The sequence below is a fragment of the Diceros bicornis genome, chromosome 27 (genome assembly GCF_020826845.1).
Source record: "Diceros bicornis minor isolate mBicDic1 chromosome 27, mDicBic1.mat.cur, whole genome shotgun sequence".
Lineage (NCBI taxonomy): Eukaryota > Metazoa > Chordata > Mammalia > Perissodactyla > Rhinocerotidae > Diceros > Diceros bicornis.
Window position 1 is genome coordinate 19432492 of NC_080766.1, and position 17216 is coordinate 19449707.

Genomic DNA, 17216 nt, shown 5'->3' on the forward strand with positions numbered 1-17216 from the left:
TTAATGAAAGTCAAGCACCATTGACATGCCTTCCTAAATTTCGAGTCAATCCACCCTCAGGTTGTACAGTGGTTTCTATTCCTCAGGAGTTGCTGGTCTTCTAAGTGCTGAAGATTTTCATTTTGCCCTTTGTATCATCTTAACAAGTAATTAGTATGCTTAGGCTCCTTCTGTGTGATCCTAATTTTCTCTCATTAGCTTTTAGCTCTGTGTATTCAATGTTCATTCCTCTTTGTTTTTAGGAAGTATTCTTAAACAACTTGAAGTTGACATCAGGCATAAAGAGTTCTATTTGTTTTATATTTGTGTTATGTTGAAGAATAATATCTCTAAACTTTTATGTCAGAAAACATACTACTCTCCTCTACTTCTGGGTACATTCAAAATGGGTTTAATGAATCTTATTCCCTTATTTAAAGTTTTAGGAAATAGAAATTAATCACCATAGTTTAGAGGCAATAATTAGGAAGACAATTGTTTCAATAAATCAACTCAAAGGATCTCACAAGTGAAAGGGTTTTCTGGATTAACACTGTAAAAATTTTACAGTCCTGCATTGTTTCCTCATTATTCTATTATTTAAACAACATAGCTCAGCAAAAATACAGTTGTCGTTTGACATTTGTCCAACTCATTAACTTAACCAGATGAGAAGGCAGTAGCATGATAAAACATGTCATTTTCCCCAACACGCAAATGAAAATTTTCAGAAACTTATTTATATACATGAAAACTCACTTACTTGATTATGTACTCTACCATTATTTTGAAAATTCATCAAAACAAAAGGAGTCTTACCAAAGCCAAAAATTGTTTGAAATACTACAAAATTGGTCTGGTTATAGAAGGCAATATTTTATAATGATACAAACTATGGAACTATAACCATAGTTTTCATCTATGAAGAAATATTATTTTGCTGGAAAGCTTTCAGTTCAGTTAAAAAAAATTGTTGTTTTTAAAACAACCTACAACTAAGCAGTTATTTATCAATTGATTCCCAACTATTTAACTGAATGTAAAGTACTTTTTGCCTACACAAATAAACCATGCCAACAATTGAATATTAACTGCTATAGTGTTTGAGATTTTCTTTAAGATTAATTTAAGTTTAAAACTGACTTTTTAAATCATTATTAAAATGGTCATGGATCACAACAATTAGTCAATATAATCAAAATTGTGAAACCAGGGGATGGCCTGGAGGCGCAGGCTGTTAAGTGCGCAAGCTCCACTGCGGTGGCCCAGGGTTCACCGATTCGGATCCCGGGAGCACACCGACGCACTGCTTGGCAAGCCATGCTGAGGCAGCGTCCCATATAGAGTAGAGGAAGATGGGCATAGATGTTAGCCCAGGGCCAGTCTTCCTCAGCAAAAAAGAGGTGGATTGGCAGATGTTAGCACAGGGCAGATCTCCTCACAAAAAAAAAAAATTATGAAACCAAATTATATAAGGAGACAAGCTGTTGAAGCTAAGAATAACATTGGTTTGGAGGTGGGGAAGTGCAAATCTTCTTTTTAACTGAAACCACTGTAACATAAAGAAAAGAAAGGAGCTCCAAAGCATTTTCCAGATAGAATTATAAGACCAAAAAATTTCTTTACATATATAAAAGTACTTCCAGACTAAGGTGCTTGTGTAGAATCCTATAGGTTTATGGGAAAAGTTGGCATATTCTCCTGACAAAACTTTCAGAGTCCACCATTAAATTACCAGCTATGTAGAAGGCTTTTTACAAGGTGGCTGAATTTCTGGTTGGTAACTTTAAGACTTGGAAAAAATTAAATTTTGTACTGCAAATAAAAAGAATTAATTTTTCTTTCTACCCACCAAAAAATTTCGTTATTCTTCTGAATCTGCGCCACTTCCTGCCTGAAATATTTATTTAGAACTGCTCTTTTGTGATAACTGTTTTTTGGATTTCCCTACACGATTTCAAAAACCGATAGGGATTTAAATCATTATGAATAATGATAGAGTCAGATTGATGTGCTATTAAAGCAAAGATAACTTACATTTGTAACACTAGTTATAAATAATAATTGGACATTGAAGAGTTTTATTAGAAGAAAAAATGCCTGAAAAACTCCCTTCTGTCAGGTTACCCTTTTAAAATTTCTCAAACCAAATTATTTCACAAAACCAAAGCCAATATCCAAGACTGTTTATAAAAATCACCAGTTCAAAATGCTACTTATTTGTCCGTCTCATTTAAAATTTAAAAATGCTCTCTTATCCTCTTTTGTGTTTTAGCTGAATTTGTGTGCTGTACATTGTTGTTCTAGCTCAAAAACCTCCTGTGTGGCAGAGGGCTTGGCAGCCGGAAAAAGGCAGTGAACATTGTTGAATTCATTGTGGTGCATTTGGTAACACAAGGAGAGCATGAATAATATTTGGAGATCTAGCACACCTTAGTGGAAACAATTATAACTACAACTGCTTTGAAGATTTAAATTTCAAATTCCATTGTTTTAGTGAAATTCCATTTCACCTAAATAGAGGGACTTTGTTCAAGCTTTCTTTTCTTCTTAATTTAATGTGTGTCTTCCCCAGACTCCTCACAGATGAGAAGATAGATCTGAACAGGAATTTCTAAAAGTGTAAAACATGATTTCTTTTCAGAATATCCATAAGTATCTGTACAACTCCCCTGAAGCTATCAAATTAGGAGCAATTCCATTTTATTTGCTGTCATGGTCAAGTGTAAAGCGTCAGAGTTTCCTTGTTTAATGGTTGCTGTGCATTTGACCTGTAAAAGCTTGTCAGGTCAGCTCTTGGGATGCTTCAAAGACTTGATTTCAAATAGGTTGTTCATGTTCTACCGTTAATGGCTGACCCTCTTTACTTCATACTACTAAAATGTCATCAAGAAAAAGAGAGAAGAAAAGACATCATAAAATCCATTCCAGACAATTTCAAGAGCTTTCAATTCCATCGTCCTCTGTCTTAAAGTTGAGATAAGTAAAGCACTCAAAAATAAGTACAAAACTTTCATTCCAAAACATGAAGAAAATTATCCCTGTTCATGTATACCTCCATTTATACATATATTTCTAGAAATCGGAATATAATATGTATGGAGCCATAGGTAAATACATTTGTTTATTATCTAGGCATCTCAACTATGTGCCACATGACTGAAAACTAGAAAGGAAGTAAATAATGCTTATCAACAATTAAATATTTCAGAGGAGGAGACTTCCAAAATGACAGAACAAGTAGCTCAGCAAATGCTTTCCTAAAAGGCAATGACAAAACTAAAGAAAACTGTCAAAAAAAAACAACTATTTCAGGACTCTGGAAATTGACTCAAGGCATACAGCAAAGTGAGATGCATTTATTTTTTTAAAAACCTCCAGCAGGAACAGTGGGCAGCTGTATCATTTTTGTCTGGGGCTGCTCCCTTCCCCATCGTCCTTCAGCTTTGCTGGCATGGTAGATACACGAGGGCAGGGCAAGCTGTGGAAAACAGCAGCTTTGCCGTCGGAGGGGACTCACTTGGTGTGGAGTAAAGCACTGACGGACTCCATGTCTGCAGGAATTGTCCAAAATAGTAGCAATCTCTGTGGCAACCAAACAGGGAAGGCCAAGACAAAGCTATCCTGAGAGCATAGTCCTTGTCAGAGCAAGCAACAAAATGGCAGACTAGTTGAAAAATTAACAAGGTTGAAGAATGAGACAACCATGGTCCCACTCAAGTGGGACTTGATAAGTTCTCACAAGTCTCTGGAAATTTAGAACGCTGCACAGGCTGCACACATGCAGGAGAGACCTAAAAGGGCCCTAGCTATCCATTCATCCCTGGCTGACCATGAGGCCTCATGCATGCAAAGAAGAAAAGTGAGAGGGCCTGGAAGTAAGCAAAGGCTGGAGCAGACTTTTATTTATTTTTTTTGTGTGAGGAAGATCGGCCCTGTGCTAACATCTGCCAATCCTCCTCTTTTTTTTGCTGAGGAAGACTGGCCCTGGGCTAACATCCATGCCCATCTTCTTCCACTTTATATGGGACGCCGCCACAGCATGGCTTGCCAAGCAGTGCGTGGGTGCGCGCCTGGGATCCGAACCAGCAAACCCAGGGCCAGCGCAGCGGAGCGCACGCACTTAACCGCTTGGGCCACCAGGCCGGCCCTGGAGCAGACTTTTAAACTGCCTGCATTTCGATTATGTTCCCAAACACATAGTCAGAGCAATGGGAAGAAAGTAGGAGTCTTAACGAGTCAAAGCATTTGAGCACAATTTCTGAACAATCACTGGCTGACCACCAAGCTATGTCATCACAGGACCTCCTAGGGAGGCCAGGCTTGAAAATAGGAAGAAGAATTTTTTAAAAATTGAGAAGAAATATCAGCCAATGCATACTGTAGAAGAAATAAGACTCCATGTATTTAATCCAGGCAAATTACTAAACAAATACACACATACACACACACAACAGCAAACAACAACCCTTAGGGGAAAAAATCAGAATACAGAGTTGCTGCAATACGTTATCTAAAATTTTTAGTTGTCAACAACAACAACAAAATCAAGACATGTAAAGAAACAGGAAAAGGTGACCCACACAGAGGGAGGGAGGGAAGTAGTCAGTAGAAAATGTCTCTGAGGTGCCCATGGGTAAGTTAGACTTGACGAAGAATTGAAAGCAGCCATTATAAATATGTTCAAAGAACAAAAGAAAACCACGTTTTAAAACTTATAGGAAAATATGATAATGAATTATCAGATAAGAGTCTCAATTTAAAAATTGAAATTATATAAACGAGCCAAATAGAAATTATGGAGTTGAAAAGTACAAAATCTGAAATGAGAAATTCGCCTGAGTGATTCAACAGTCGGTTGGAGATGGCAGCAAAAATAATCTATAAACTTGAAAGTAGATCAATGGAAATGCTCTAAATCTGAAGAATTGAGGGGGAAAAAATAAAGAAAATGAACAGAGCTTCAGAGACCTGTGGGACAACATAAAGCATATGCATGATTAGAGTCCCAGAAGGAGAGGAGACAAAGGGTTGGAAAAAATATTTGAAGGAATAATAGCCAAAAACTTCACAATTTTAATGAAAAATATTAATATACAGATAAAAGAAGTTCAGTGAACCTCAAGTCAGATAAATACAAAGTGATCCATACTTACGCACATCGTAGTCAAACTGTTGAATGCCAAAGACAGAGGAAATTTTGAAATCAGCAAGAAAAATTCAATAATCATGTACAAAGGAAACACAATAAAATTTACAGCTGGCTTTTCATAAGAAACAGAAAAAGCCAAAAGGCAGTGGGATATCATATTCAAAGTACTGAAAGAAAAAAACTAAAAAACATGGATTTTATATCCAGAAAAACAATTCTTCAAAAATGAAGTTAAAATAAAGATGTTCTCAGATTTAAAAAAAAAAAAGATTAAGCAAATGTGTTACTAGCAGACCTGACACACAATGAATAAAAATGTCCTTCAAGCTGAAATAAAATAGTATTCAGTAACTTGAATCCACATTAAAAAAAATAAAGAATAGAAAAAAAGGTAAATATGTAGAAATTATGAGAATGTATAAATGTATTTTTCTTATTTCTTCCCATAACTGATCTAAAAGAAATAAGATTGCATAAAACAATCATAAAACTGCATTGCTTAGAATTTTGGAAAGACTGCAGAGTAGGAAGCACCAGAAATCTGTCTCCCCACCTAGACAACACTAGCGCTGACCTGGCAGAATCTGTCTGATGTGACTACAGTCATGCGTGGCTCGAGGACCGGGACACGTTCTGAGAAATGTGTCGTTAGGCGATTTCGTCATTGTGCGAACATAGAGTGTACTTACACAAACCTAGATGGTATAGCCCACTACACACCTAGGCTCTATGGTACAGCCTATTGTTCCTGGGCTACAAATCTCTATAGCATGTTACTGTACTGAATACTGTAGGCCATTGTAACACAATGGTATTTGTGTATCTAAACATACCTAAACATAGAAAAGGTACAGTAAAAATACAGTATAAAAGATAAAAAATGGTGCACCTGTATAGCACACTGACCACAAATGGAGCATGCAGGACTGGAAGTTGCTCTGAGCAAGTCAGTGAGTGAGTGGTGAGTGAATATGAAGGCCTAGGACATTACTGGACACTACTGGAGACTTTATAAACACTGTACACCTAGGCTACACTAAATTTATAAAAATTATTTTTCTTTCTTCAATAATAAATTAATCTGAGCTTGTTGTAACTTTTTTACTTTATAAACTTGTCAATTTTTTTAAATTTTTGACTTTTTGTAATCTTTAAAATTTTTATTTTATTTTTTTACTTTTTAAACTTTTTTGTTAAAAACTGAGACACAAGCACAGACATTAGCCTAGGTCTACACAGGGTCAGGATCATCAATATCACTGTCTTCCATCTCCACATCTTGTCCCACTGGAAGGTCTTCAGGGGCAATAACATGCATGAAACTGTCATCTCCTATGATAACAATGCCTTCTTCTGGAACACCTCCTGAAGGACCTGCCTAAGGCTCTTGAGGAGGTGTCACTCTTTTCAGAAATACATCCATGGTGGTTTGCTTCATTTGTTTCTTTTTTTTCCATCATAGATTTGCTTGTAAACAGATAAAGCACCATGAACATTCCTCTCTGTTAATGAAAACCTTTCAGTGTTTGGGTCCGTGTTTTCAACTTTTTAAGGAGCTTGTTGAGGTCTGCAAAAGCTTCTGCTAAACCCCTCACTGTGAATTTTCTTGGGAGTTCTTCTTTTTCTTCTCCTGCAGTTACCTTTTCTCTTGCCTCTTTTTCAGCTATGCATTCCTGTTCTAGCTCCAACAACTCCTCATTCATCAATTCCTCAGGAACCACCTCCAGGAGCTCCTCAATATCATCGTTATTTACACCCAGGTTAAAGTTGTTTGCCATCTCAACCACAGCCTGTTGATTTTTGCAGCCTCCACATCTTTGGAAAATCCTTTGAAGTCATGGATGAATCTTAAGTGTTTTATTTCAGATGCCATTCATACACTCCTTGGTGATATCATCCCAAGCCCAAGCAAGATTCTTGATGCAGTTGTAGATGTTGTAATCTTTCCAGAATTACATCAATGTCTTCTCAGTGTCTTCCTCAGTTGTAGCAACAGCCTGGGCAAAGGTCCTCCTCAGGTGGTAGCCTTAAAAGCTACTGTAACTCCTTGATCCATTGGTTGGATCACAGAGGAGGTGTTTGGAGGGAAAAACATCACTTTCATATTAGGATGAAGATCATCAATAAAAGAAAGATGTCCAGGAACGTTAACAATAATAAGCAAAATCTTGAAAGGTATGTTATTCTCCAAACAGTACTTCTCCATTTCGTTGGCATAGTAATTCAGGAGGGCATCCTGGGAGAGGAGCTGGGTCATCCATGACTTCTTATTACTCCTATAGTACACTGGCAGTGTGTGCTTATAGATATGCTTAAAGGCTTTGGGGTTCTCACTGTACCAGACCACAAATCATTCCAATTTGTAGCCTGCAACATTGTCCCCAAGCAAGACTGTTATCTTGTCCTTAAAAGCCTTGAAACCAAACATTGACTTGGCCTCCTTATGGGTGAAAGTTCTTTCAGGCATCCTTTTCCAGAATAGGGAGGTTTCATCCATATTGAATATTGGCTCTGGTAAGTAATTTTCCTCCACAATCAGCTTATCTAGAGTTTCCAAAAGTTCTTCAGTTGTCTTCACATCAGTGCTCACAGACTCACCACTCACTTTCACATTATATAATGAATAACGATTCTTGAATTGTTTAAACCACCCGGAGCTAGCAGTAAATTCAACATCATAGTCAGGTCCAGCCTTTTCTTTCAACATCGCAAACAAACTTCTTGCTTTGGCTATGATCATCACGGTGCTGAGAGGGATATGCTTCTGTGTCTGGTCTTCAATCCAGGTCATTAGAAGCTTCTCCATGTCTGATATAGGCTCTTCTCAAATTTTTGTTAGTCGTGTTGCCTTCAATGAATCAGATCCTTTAACAACTTCCGTCACTTTGTTCTTGTCCTTCAAGACCACAGCTGTGGTGGAGTGGGACATGCCTGACTGGGAAGAAATAGCCATCACCGATTTTCCACCTTCATAGTCCTTAATCACTTTTAATTTTTTTCCAGGTCAATCATTCAATGTGGCCTCTTACTGGCAACATTAGCAGTGGATTTTATATGCTTCGAGGCCATGATGAACAAAACAACACAAGATTCAATCAAGCACAAGAGAAAATGATGCAATCAAGAGATGCAATAAACACCAGATGTATGAGGCTACTATAAAACATGGCATACTGTTTTATAGTAAACTTTTTCTTTATAAGTAGAAAGAGTACACTCTAAAATAATGATAAAAAGTATAGTATAAACCAGTAACATAGTCGTTTATTGTCATGATCAAGTATTATGTACTTTACATAATTGTATGTGCTACACTTTTATACTACTGACAGTGCAGTAGGTTTGGTTACATTAGCATCACCACAAACACAAGTAATGCATTGCACTTCGATGTTACAACAGCTATGACATCACTAGGTAATAGGAGTTTTTCAGCTCCATTATAATCTTACAGGACCACCATCGTATATGTGGTCCATTGTTGACCAAAACTTTGTTATGCAGCGTATGACTGTAGTTTGGAGCTCTGGAGAGTTTGGAAGACTTGCAACTTAAGGGGAAGGCTTAGAGGGTAAATTGTTGTTAACTTCAGTCAATTTGAGCTCTTAGCACAGTAGCAGCTGCCCATCTCCCACCCCCAGCTGCGTGGCAGCTTCTTAGAGCAGCTTGCAAGGAGTTTGAGGGAACCAGGGTGGGCGATGAGAACCCTGTCCTCCAAATATCGGCCATGGGTGCTTTGATCACTGATTGCTGCTTCCGATCATGGCGATGCAGACACAGAGGTGGGCAGCGATTGTTGCTGCCTACTTATTGTTGCTAGCCCCTCACTCTCCAGCTGAACCAACTTCCAGAGGAAAATAACAGAAGTAGGTCTCTCCTTATCAATAATTACTTTAAATGTAAATGGATTAAACTCTCCAATCAAAAAAAGAATTGAAGAGCAGATAAACACACATGATCCAACTATATGCTGTCCACGGAGACTCACTGTAGATAAAAAGACACAAATAGATTGAAAGTAAAGAATAGGAAAAGATATTCCATGCAAATAGTAACCAAAAGAGAGCAGCAGTGGCTATACTAGTTTCAGACAAAATAGGTTTTAAATCAAAAAAGTTTACAAGAGACAAAGGAGGACATTATATATTAATAAAAGATTCAATACTGAGAGATACAACAATTCTAAACATTTACACATCTAATAACAGACCATCAAAATGTGTGAAGCAAACATCGGCAGAAATGAAGGGAGAAATTAGACAGTTCTACAATAACGGTTGGAGACTTCAATGCCTCGCTCTTGATAATGAATAGAACAACCAGAAAGAAGATAGGTAAGAAAATAGAGGACTTGAACAACACAATAAACCAACTAGATCTAAGAGATATATGCAGAACACTCTACCCAACAACAGAATACACATTCTTCTCAAGTGCACATGGGGCATTCTCCAGGATAGACCATATGTTGGCCCACAGATTAAGTTTCAGTAGATTTAAAAAGATAGTCATCCTACAAAAAGTTATCTTCTCTGACCGCAACAGGATGAAGTTAGATGCAAAATGAACCTTACATTTATGGTCAATCGATTTTTGACAGAATTCAAAGGGTTGAGGATAGTCTTTTCAAGAAATGATGTTGGGAAAATTGGATACACATATGAAAAATATGAATTTAGACTCTTACCTCACATAAAATTTTTTTTAAAAAGAGTAACTCAAAATGGAACATAGACTTAAATATAAGAATAAAAGCTATAAAATTTCTAGAAGAAAGCATATGAGAAATTCTTTATGATCTTGGATTAGGCAAAAGTTCTTAGATATAATTCCAAAAGCACAATTTACAGAAAAGAAAAAAATGAGAAATTGCACTATATCCAAATAAAAATTTTTGCACTTCAAAGTTTCACCATTAAAAAAAACGAAAAGACAAGTCACAGACTGGGAGATAATATTTGAAATTATATATCTGATATAGGAATATATCCAAAATATATTTAAAAACTTACAACTCAACAAGAAGCAGACAAAAAACCCAATTTAAAAATGGTCAAAGGATTTGAACAGACACTAAACCAAAGAAGATGTATGAATGGCACATGAAAAAATGCTAAACATCATTTGTTATTAGGCAAATACAAACTAAAACCAAAACAAGATACCACTTTACACCCACTAGAATGGCTATAATAAAAAAGACAGACAATAATAAGTATTAATAAGGATATAGAGAAATTGGAACTCTCATAGATTTCTGGTGGGAATATAAAATAGTATGGCCATTTTCAAAAGATTTTGGCAATTTCTTTAAAAAGTTAAATATAAACTTATCAGACAACCCAGCAATTTCACTTCTACAGAATTACCCAAGTAAAAGGAAATATGTCCATGTGAAGACTTGTATGTGAATGTTCATAGCAGCATTATTTGTGGTAGCCAAGAAACAATCTAAATGTCCATTAGCTGGTAAATGAACAACATGCTATGCTACTCAGCAATAAAAGGAATTAAACTATTGATATATGCTATAACAAGAATAAGCCTCAAAAGCATTAGGCAAAGTGGAAGAAGCCAGAGACGAAAGACTAGAGAATATTGTATGATCCCATTTATTTGAAATGCCCAGGAAAGGTAAACGGATAAAACAGAAGCAGAATCGTGGTTGGCTGGGGTTGGGAATGAGAGTGGAACCTGGCTCCAAAAGAGCACAATGACTCTTTTTGAGGCAATGGAAATGTTGTAAACCTAGATTATGAAGATTGTGGGAAAGCTCTACAAATTTAGTAAAAATCATTGAAATTTACATTTACAAGTAATGAATTTTAAGGTTAAGTAAATTAAACTTCAATGTAGTCAAAAAAATGCAACACTGAAAAATCCATATGCCAATTATCATAAATTTTATTCAAAGGAGAGCCTCCATGGACCCTCATATAAAAATTGATTCTTTTTGTCTCCAGAGTTCTAACAAATCTTCATTCCCAGCCATTTCTTGATTAATAAAAAAGAAATAGAATGATGATTGCTACTATATTTGGGAACCCAGAGAACAAGAATGACAATTGATAGACAGGAGAGAGAATAGGGAAGCCAGCATATGATCGTCAAAGGTGTGATAGTGCCTATTTAGTTTAGACATAAACAGTACTACCTCTTTCAGATTTGTTCTTGGTGACATCCTTGAATTTAAGACAGTACAATAATTGGATTTCATAATGAAAAACCTAAACCCAAAAAATCTAACTTAATTTTTTTAACTCAAATATTTAATATGCATTTATGTGACAAAGCTTCTCACTTCAAAGTTATTTTTTAAGGTAGATAGACAGGAAGATAGAGAAGCAGAGGCAAGGAGATTCGTCTTGGGTTTGGATCCTAAATTAAGTATGTCATCACCACTGCCTTCAGTATTTCATACCGAAATTTTTTGCTTTGTTCTTCCTAGGAAGGATACATTCTCAAACAATCCTGTTAATGGTGTCTAGAGGCTTTTACAACTGTAATGCACCATAATACAATTTAAAAAGGGTGAGAGGTAAAAGGTGAAAGAAAGAAGGTTGTGAAAGGAAAGTTAGGAAAGAGACCTGGAAGACCACAGAGAGGCTCTCAGGCAGAATAATTCCAGAAAATTGCTTATGAAAGTTGTGAGTACAATAATTAATTTCCTTATAGTGATCCATGATGACATATCCTCTAGAAAACCTTCATGGACTCCAGGAATATGCATACTTCAATTTAAAGATTACTATATTTGAAGGCTATAGATATGAAGACTGGTGTCTTATTTTACTAAATATATATTTAGCTCAAATTGAGATTTTTTCCATTCCATTATTAGCGATGAAGAAGGGCTAAATGGTAGCAAATATTAAATTCATATTTAAAAATGTATAATTGATGCAATAAAAATTGTTGAAGAATGGCTGTGTAATACATTATAAGACCACTACTCAGCTTTTGTTTAAATCTATGACAGTTGCTGGTTCTTGGTACTATGCAAACTTTAACCCAGAAAAATCTTTGCTGTTGAGGCACTGGCTTGTGCATTGTAGGATGCGTGACAGCATCCCTGACCTCTACCTACTAGATGCCAGTAGCAACCCACTCCCACTCCAGCCCACCCCGCCCCACCCAGTTGTGACAACCAAAAACATCTCCAGACATTGCCAAATGTCCCTGATGGGCAAAACCACCTCAAGATGATAACCACCGGACTAGACCATCTTGCATAGTCCTTTCTGGGAACACATGGAAAGTTGTTTTTTGCTTTTGTTTGTAACCATAATCTAATTTTGTTCCTTCTTTCCTTCTAAGTGTTTAGCCTATCTTCTCTGGACCCTCTGTAACTACTTGAACATCCTGTACCTCTGTAATGAAAGTTCTCTTCATTTCTGTGATTTGAATGCAAGTCCCAACCCCTAAGACCATTCTCCTACAGTGCTCTTAAACTGAGCTTGCTCATTCAGTATTGGGAGGCGGGGCCAGCATGCCCTTTATTTTTACCTCCTGTTTCCACACCATTCCTTCTCCACCTCTTTTGTTTATAACAAAACAAAAACACTACTGCCTTGAGGTTCACGCCGTTTGGCCGTCACATTGGTTACAGCCTGCCGTTGGCTATAACACCAATTTCCTCCCCAGCCTCTCTGTTGTCATCTATGACCTCGTATTCCCTTTTCTTGCAGACGTGAATCACAGGCTTTCTTTCCAGGTGGAGTTTTATCATTCATCCAATCCATCCTTCCCAATAAAGCCAAAATGATCCATGAAAAAATGTAGGTCTCTCCAGTCTCTGCCTAAAATGCATCAGCAACTGATGACCTGAAGATAATATTGAAATCCCTTCACCTGGTGTACAGATCCCTTCATGGTCTGACCCATTCTTATGTCTTTAGCCTGGATTCCATTATCTCACAAACACACACACATACCACTCAGCACCAGGGATGCTAGAGTTCTTTCAGCTCCCCAAATGCGCCATGTTCTTTCTTGCCCCTAGACTATTGCGTGGAGTGCTACTGTCACTTGAATATGTCTTCCTCCCTCTTCATTATCTGGCTAATTCCTATTCACCCTTTAGCTCTCAGCTTTGAACTCACTCTCCTTGCTTCCTGCAACTACTCTACCACCCCAAATCATGTGTCTGTCATAAGTACTACCAAATCCTTTAGTACTTCTCCACAAACAAGTAAAAGCTTACTTACTTCTCTTTACCTCCATTAAAATGTAAGCTCTAAGAAAGTTGGGACTCTGTTCACCACTAAATTTCCATGGCTTACAGAGAATCTATCCCACAATCACTGCCAAATATATTTTTGTTGAGTAAATGAAATGATGTTATTGTACTATCATCTGAATAATTTATGGCAGATAAATTTAATGTGGATTGATATGGAGGCCAACACTGTAAAATGGTTATATATATATACATATATATATATATTTGTATGTGTGTGTGTGAGGAAGATTAGCCCTGAGTTAACATCTGTTGCCAATCCTCCTCTTTTTGCTGAGGAAGATTGACTCTAGGCTAACATCCATGCCCATCTTCCTCTGCCTTATATGGGACACCGCCACATAGCTTGACATAGCATGGCTATGGCTTGACAAGCAGTGCATTGATCCATGCCCAGGATCCAAACCTGGGAACCCCGGGCTGCCTAAGCGGAGCGTGTAAACTTAACCACTATACCACCCTGCTGGCCCTAAATATATTTTTTTTACTATCTATTCTTTCATTCCCTTCAATATATGAAAACTTCAGGGAGCACTTTATATTTGTGCATATAACTCTCCGGGCCATTTCTATCCTCTTTGTTCTGAAGTTTCTGATTACGACAGCATAGTACCCTACAAAAAAAAAAACAATCTTGCATCCACTTAGCTACCTACATATTTTAGTGAGTCAAAGCCAACTTGGGAAAAGTGTTTATTCTAACCAAACCTTCAAAACCTGTCATGGAAAAGGAAAGGACAGAATCTAACATGTCTGGACTTGATTTTGACTTGAGTCCCTGGTCTATATTCAGGGTGAAATATTTTAGATATACTCTTGTGCTACCTAAAACATGTTTGAGTTTTTCCCTGTTGGCTCTCAATTCTTAAAAAATGAAATTAGGTAGATCATTGTAACCTATTGCAGTACTCTGGTCCAGTAACTAGTTGACTATTTCATTTGGGGCTAATTACTAAAAAGAAATTAAAAATGGAGCATCTCTAGTTACCCCATGGCTAGTTCCTCAAAGTCGGGAACTAATCCGTCTTTAAAATTTTAAAAGATATCCATGATAGACATAATTTCTAAGATCACTTGTAAAGTTCTTTTCAAAGGCTGTATGTTTACTATAGATGTCAAATTATTCCTAGTGGGTTGCCTATTGTATGATAGACTCCTTCAAATTAAAAGAAAACAGCAAGTAGATCATTTGATCCAAATTGTCTTGTTTGTTTGGAACAATGTCTCACAGGAAGCGCTAACTAGGAGGAGAAAGAAAATGTTTATGAGTATTTCTTTTTAAAAACTGTGTTACTATAATCAGTTATAGCAAGACTATGTAGTATAGAGCTATCTATCCATCTATCCCATAATAATGTTTTATTCTTTCATTGAATGATGAACACATTCACCCTTCTCATTCTCTTTTTCTTTCAATGGAAAAAGTAAGTTATTTTTACTACTGGAGACAGGAAAGCAGCTAAATCCTCCACACCTGCAAATTGTTGAAGGAAGAATTCTATTCTGCTCCATCGGGTTCTGTTCTCATGAGCCATACAATAACTACAGGAGTGTTAATATTTACCTCTTCCTCATTAAGTTCATTAGCTTCCAATTGTAAAAAGAGGATACCTCAAATTATCCACTTATATCATGAAAAACACTTCAAATAGCTACTCTTTTTTTTAAAAAAAAAAATCTACATCTTGTCCTATTTGCATGCTGTTTTTTGAGTATCAATATTTCTTCTGATTTTAGGGGAAGGAAAAAATGGCTAATATATACACATAACATATTCATATCAAAATTAAGAAAAAAACTATTTTAATTATTATAATCCTTATTTCTAAAACTGTTCATGTGGTCAAATTTAGTATTTACAACGAACTGCCTTCTTCTACTACACGTTCCACAGACCTTTTGCCTTCAGCAAGCTCCTCCGCTGGTCACGGCTCTTTGCTTGGAAGGGTGACACAAACCTTCTTCCCTAAGGGATCTGGATCATTAGAACCCTGTCTGTTTTGGGTTGTAGTTTCCCACTGACTTTAATCAGAGGATATGGGAGTAATAAGTGGCACTTCAGGGGATCTCTTGCATTCCAGAAATACTCTTCCTTACTCCTATTAGATAGAAGCAACCTAATATCCTCTTTATAGTCAGAGTCAATCACCCCAACCAGGAGAGTCACGCTCTTCTTTGCTGATTGATTTACTGGCCTGAGGAGTCCAAAGTGGTCAAGTAGCACTCAACTTCCAAGTTAGTGAAACCATTGCTATGTTCTCTGTTGGAAGGCATTCCTCCCTTGGGAACAAAAACTTCTAGATCAGTAGAGCCCAAAATTGTGGGAAAGAAAAACAAAAAATATTGCTAGTGGATCTCTACGGTTACCAGCAAGAGGATCCACTCCCATTTCTACCCTTTGATTCCCAGAACTGTGACTACTGGCTGTGGGAGAAGCAACACCATATATTGGTCACTGATTTAGAACATATACTGTATCCCAAAGAAAATTATCATAGACTAGCAAGTTATCGCCATCTAGCTGGCACTAATAACAGAGCTTGAAAAAGCCATTCCATTATTCTATCAGGCCAGCTGCTTCAGGATAAGGGTAGTGTAGTAAGAACAGTGAATTACATGAGCATGAGCCCATCACTGAACTTCATTTGATGTAAAATGAGTTCCCTGGTCAGAAGCAATGTTGTATGGAATGCCATGACAGTTAATAAGATTTTCAATAAGCTCATGGATGGTAGTTCTGCAGAAGTATTGAAGGAAAAAAAGTTAAATCTGTGTCCACTGTGAAGGTATATTCCATTTAGAACAAATGTTACTTCTTCCATGACACAAATGGGCCTATGTAACTTACCTGCCTCCAGGTAACTGGCTAGTGCTCTTGAGGAAGGGTGCCATATTGGGGGCTCAGTGTTGATCTCCACTGTTGGCAGAATGGACACTCAATGGTGTCTGAAGCCAGATGGGCCTTAATGAGTAAAAATCCATGTTGCTGAGCCCATATATAATCCCCACTCATGTCACTGTGGTTACTTTGTTGATGAGCCTATTAAGCAAGAACAGGGGTGTTTGGTTTAAGAGGCTGACTTATGTCCAGAGAACAGATCATCTTGTCCACCTATTATTACAATTTTCCTCTGTAGAAATTGCTCTTTGGTGATCATTCACATGGGACACAAATATAAACATTCTGTGCCCATTCTGAGAAGTCTATTGATACACTTCTTCTCCTAATCTCTGTGTCACTGATTTTCCAATCACGTTCCTTCCAAGCCCCTAACCCCATCAAGCCAAATTATTAGCTTTCCATGAAATAATATAGATCTGTACTTCCAGCTGTCTCTCTAGGCAAAACGAACAACAAAGTTCACAGAACTGCTTGAAATTCTGCCAACTGGGAAGATTTTCCTTCTCCTTTGACATTCAGGGCCACCCCAAAGTGGGTTATAGTGCTGCAGCCATCCACATTTTGGCGGTGTCAGCATAACATGAAGAACTGTCTTCCTCAGTCAACTGGTCATGGGAAAATTCCCTTTAGATCCTCAGTGCTGGTTGAGAGGAAAGGGGCAGTGTAGGAAGAGTTTGGGTCATGGCCATCTAAGCCATTTGCATATGCTACTTTCTTTTGCCTTCCGTACCTGCTTAAGCCTAATCTCAATATATACAACTTCTGTTTAATTATGGAGTGTTACTGTGCTCACTAACTTGTGTCTTTTCTCCTTTTGAGAAACAACTTACCCATAGGCCATCAAATTACCATGCAACCTGAGCTTCCCATCATAAATTTGGTCAGATACCATGAACACTCAGTTTTGGATGGGAAGCTCAGATTCCATGGTAACTTGGTGGCCC

The 17216-nt window shown here is 37.2% G+C and overlaps 1 long non-coding RNA gene across 7 annotated transcripts in view; it reads left to right on the plus strand.

The window, feature by feature from the left end:
• LOC131392784 (uncharacterized) overlaps nt 1-17216 on the plus strand; it is a 124629-nt gene that overhangs the window by 26361 nt on the left and 81052 nt on the right. The gene's annotated exons all lie outside the window — the stretch shown is intronic.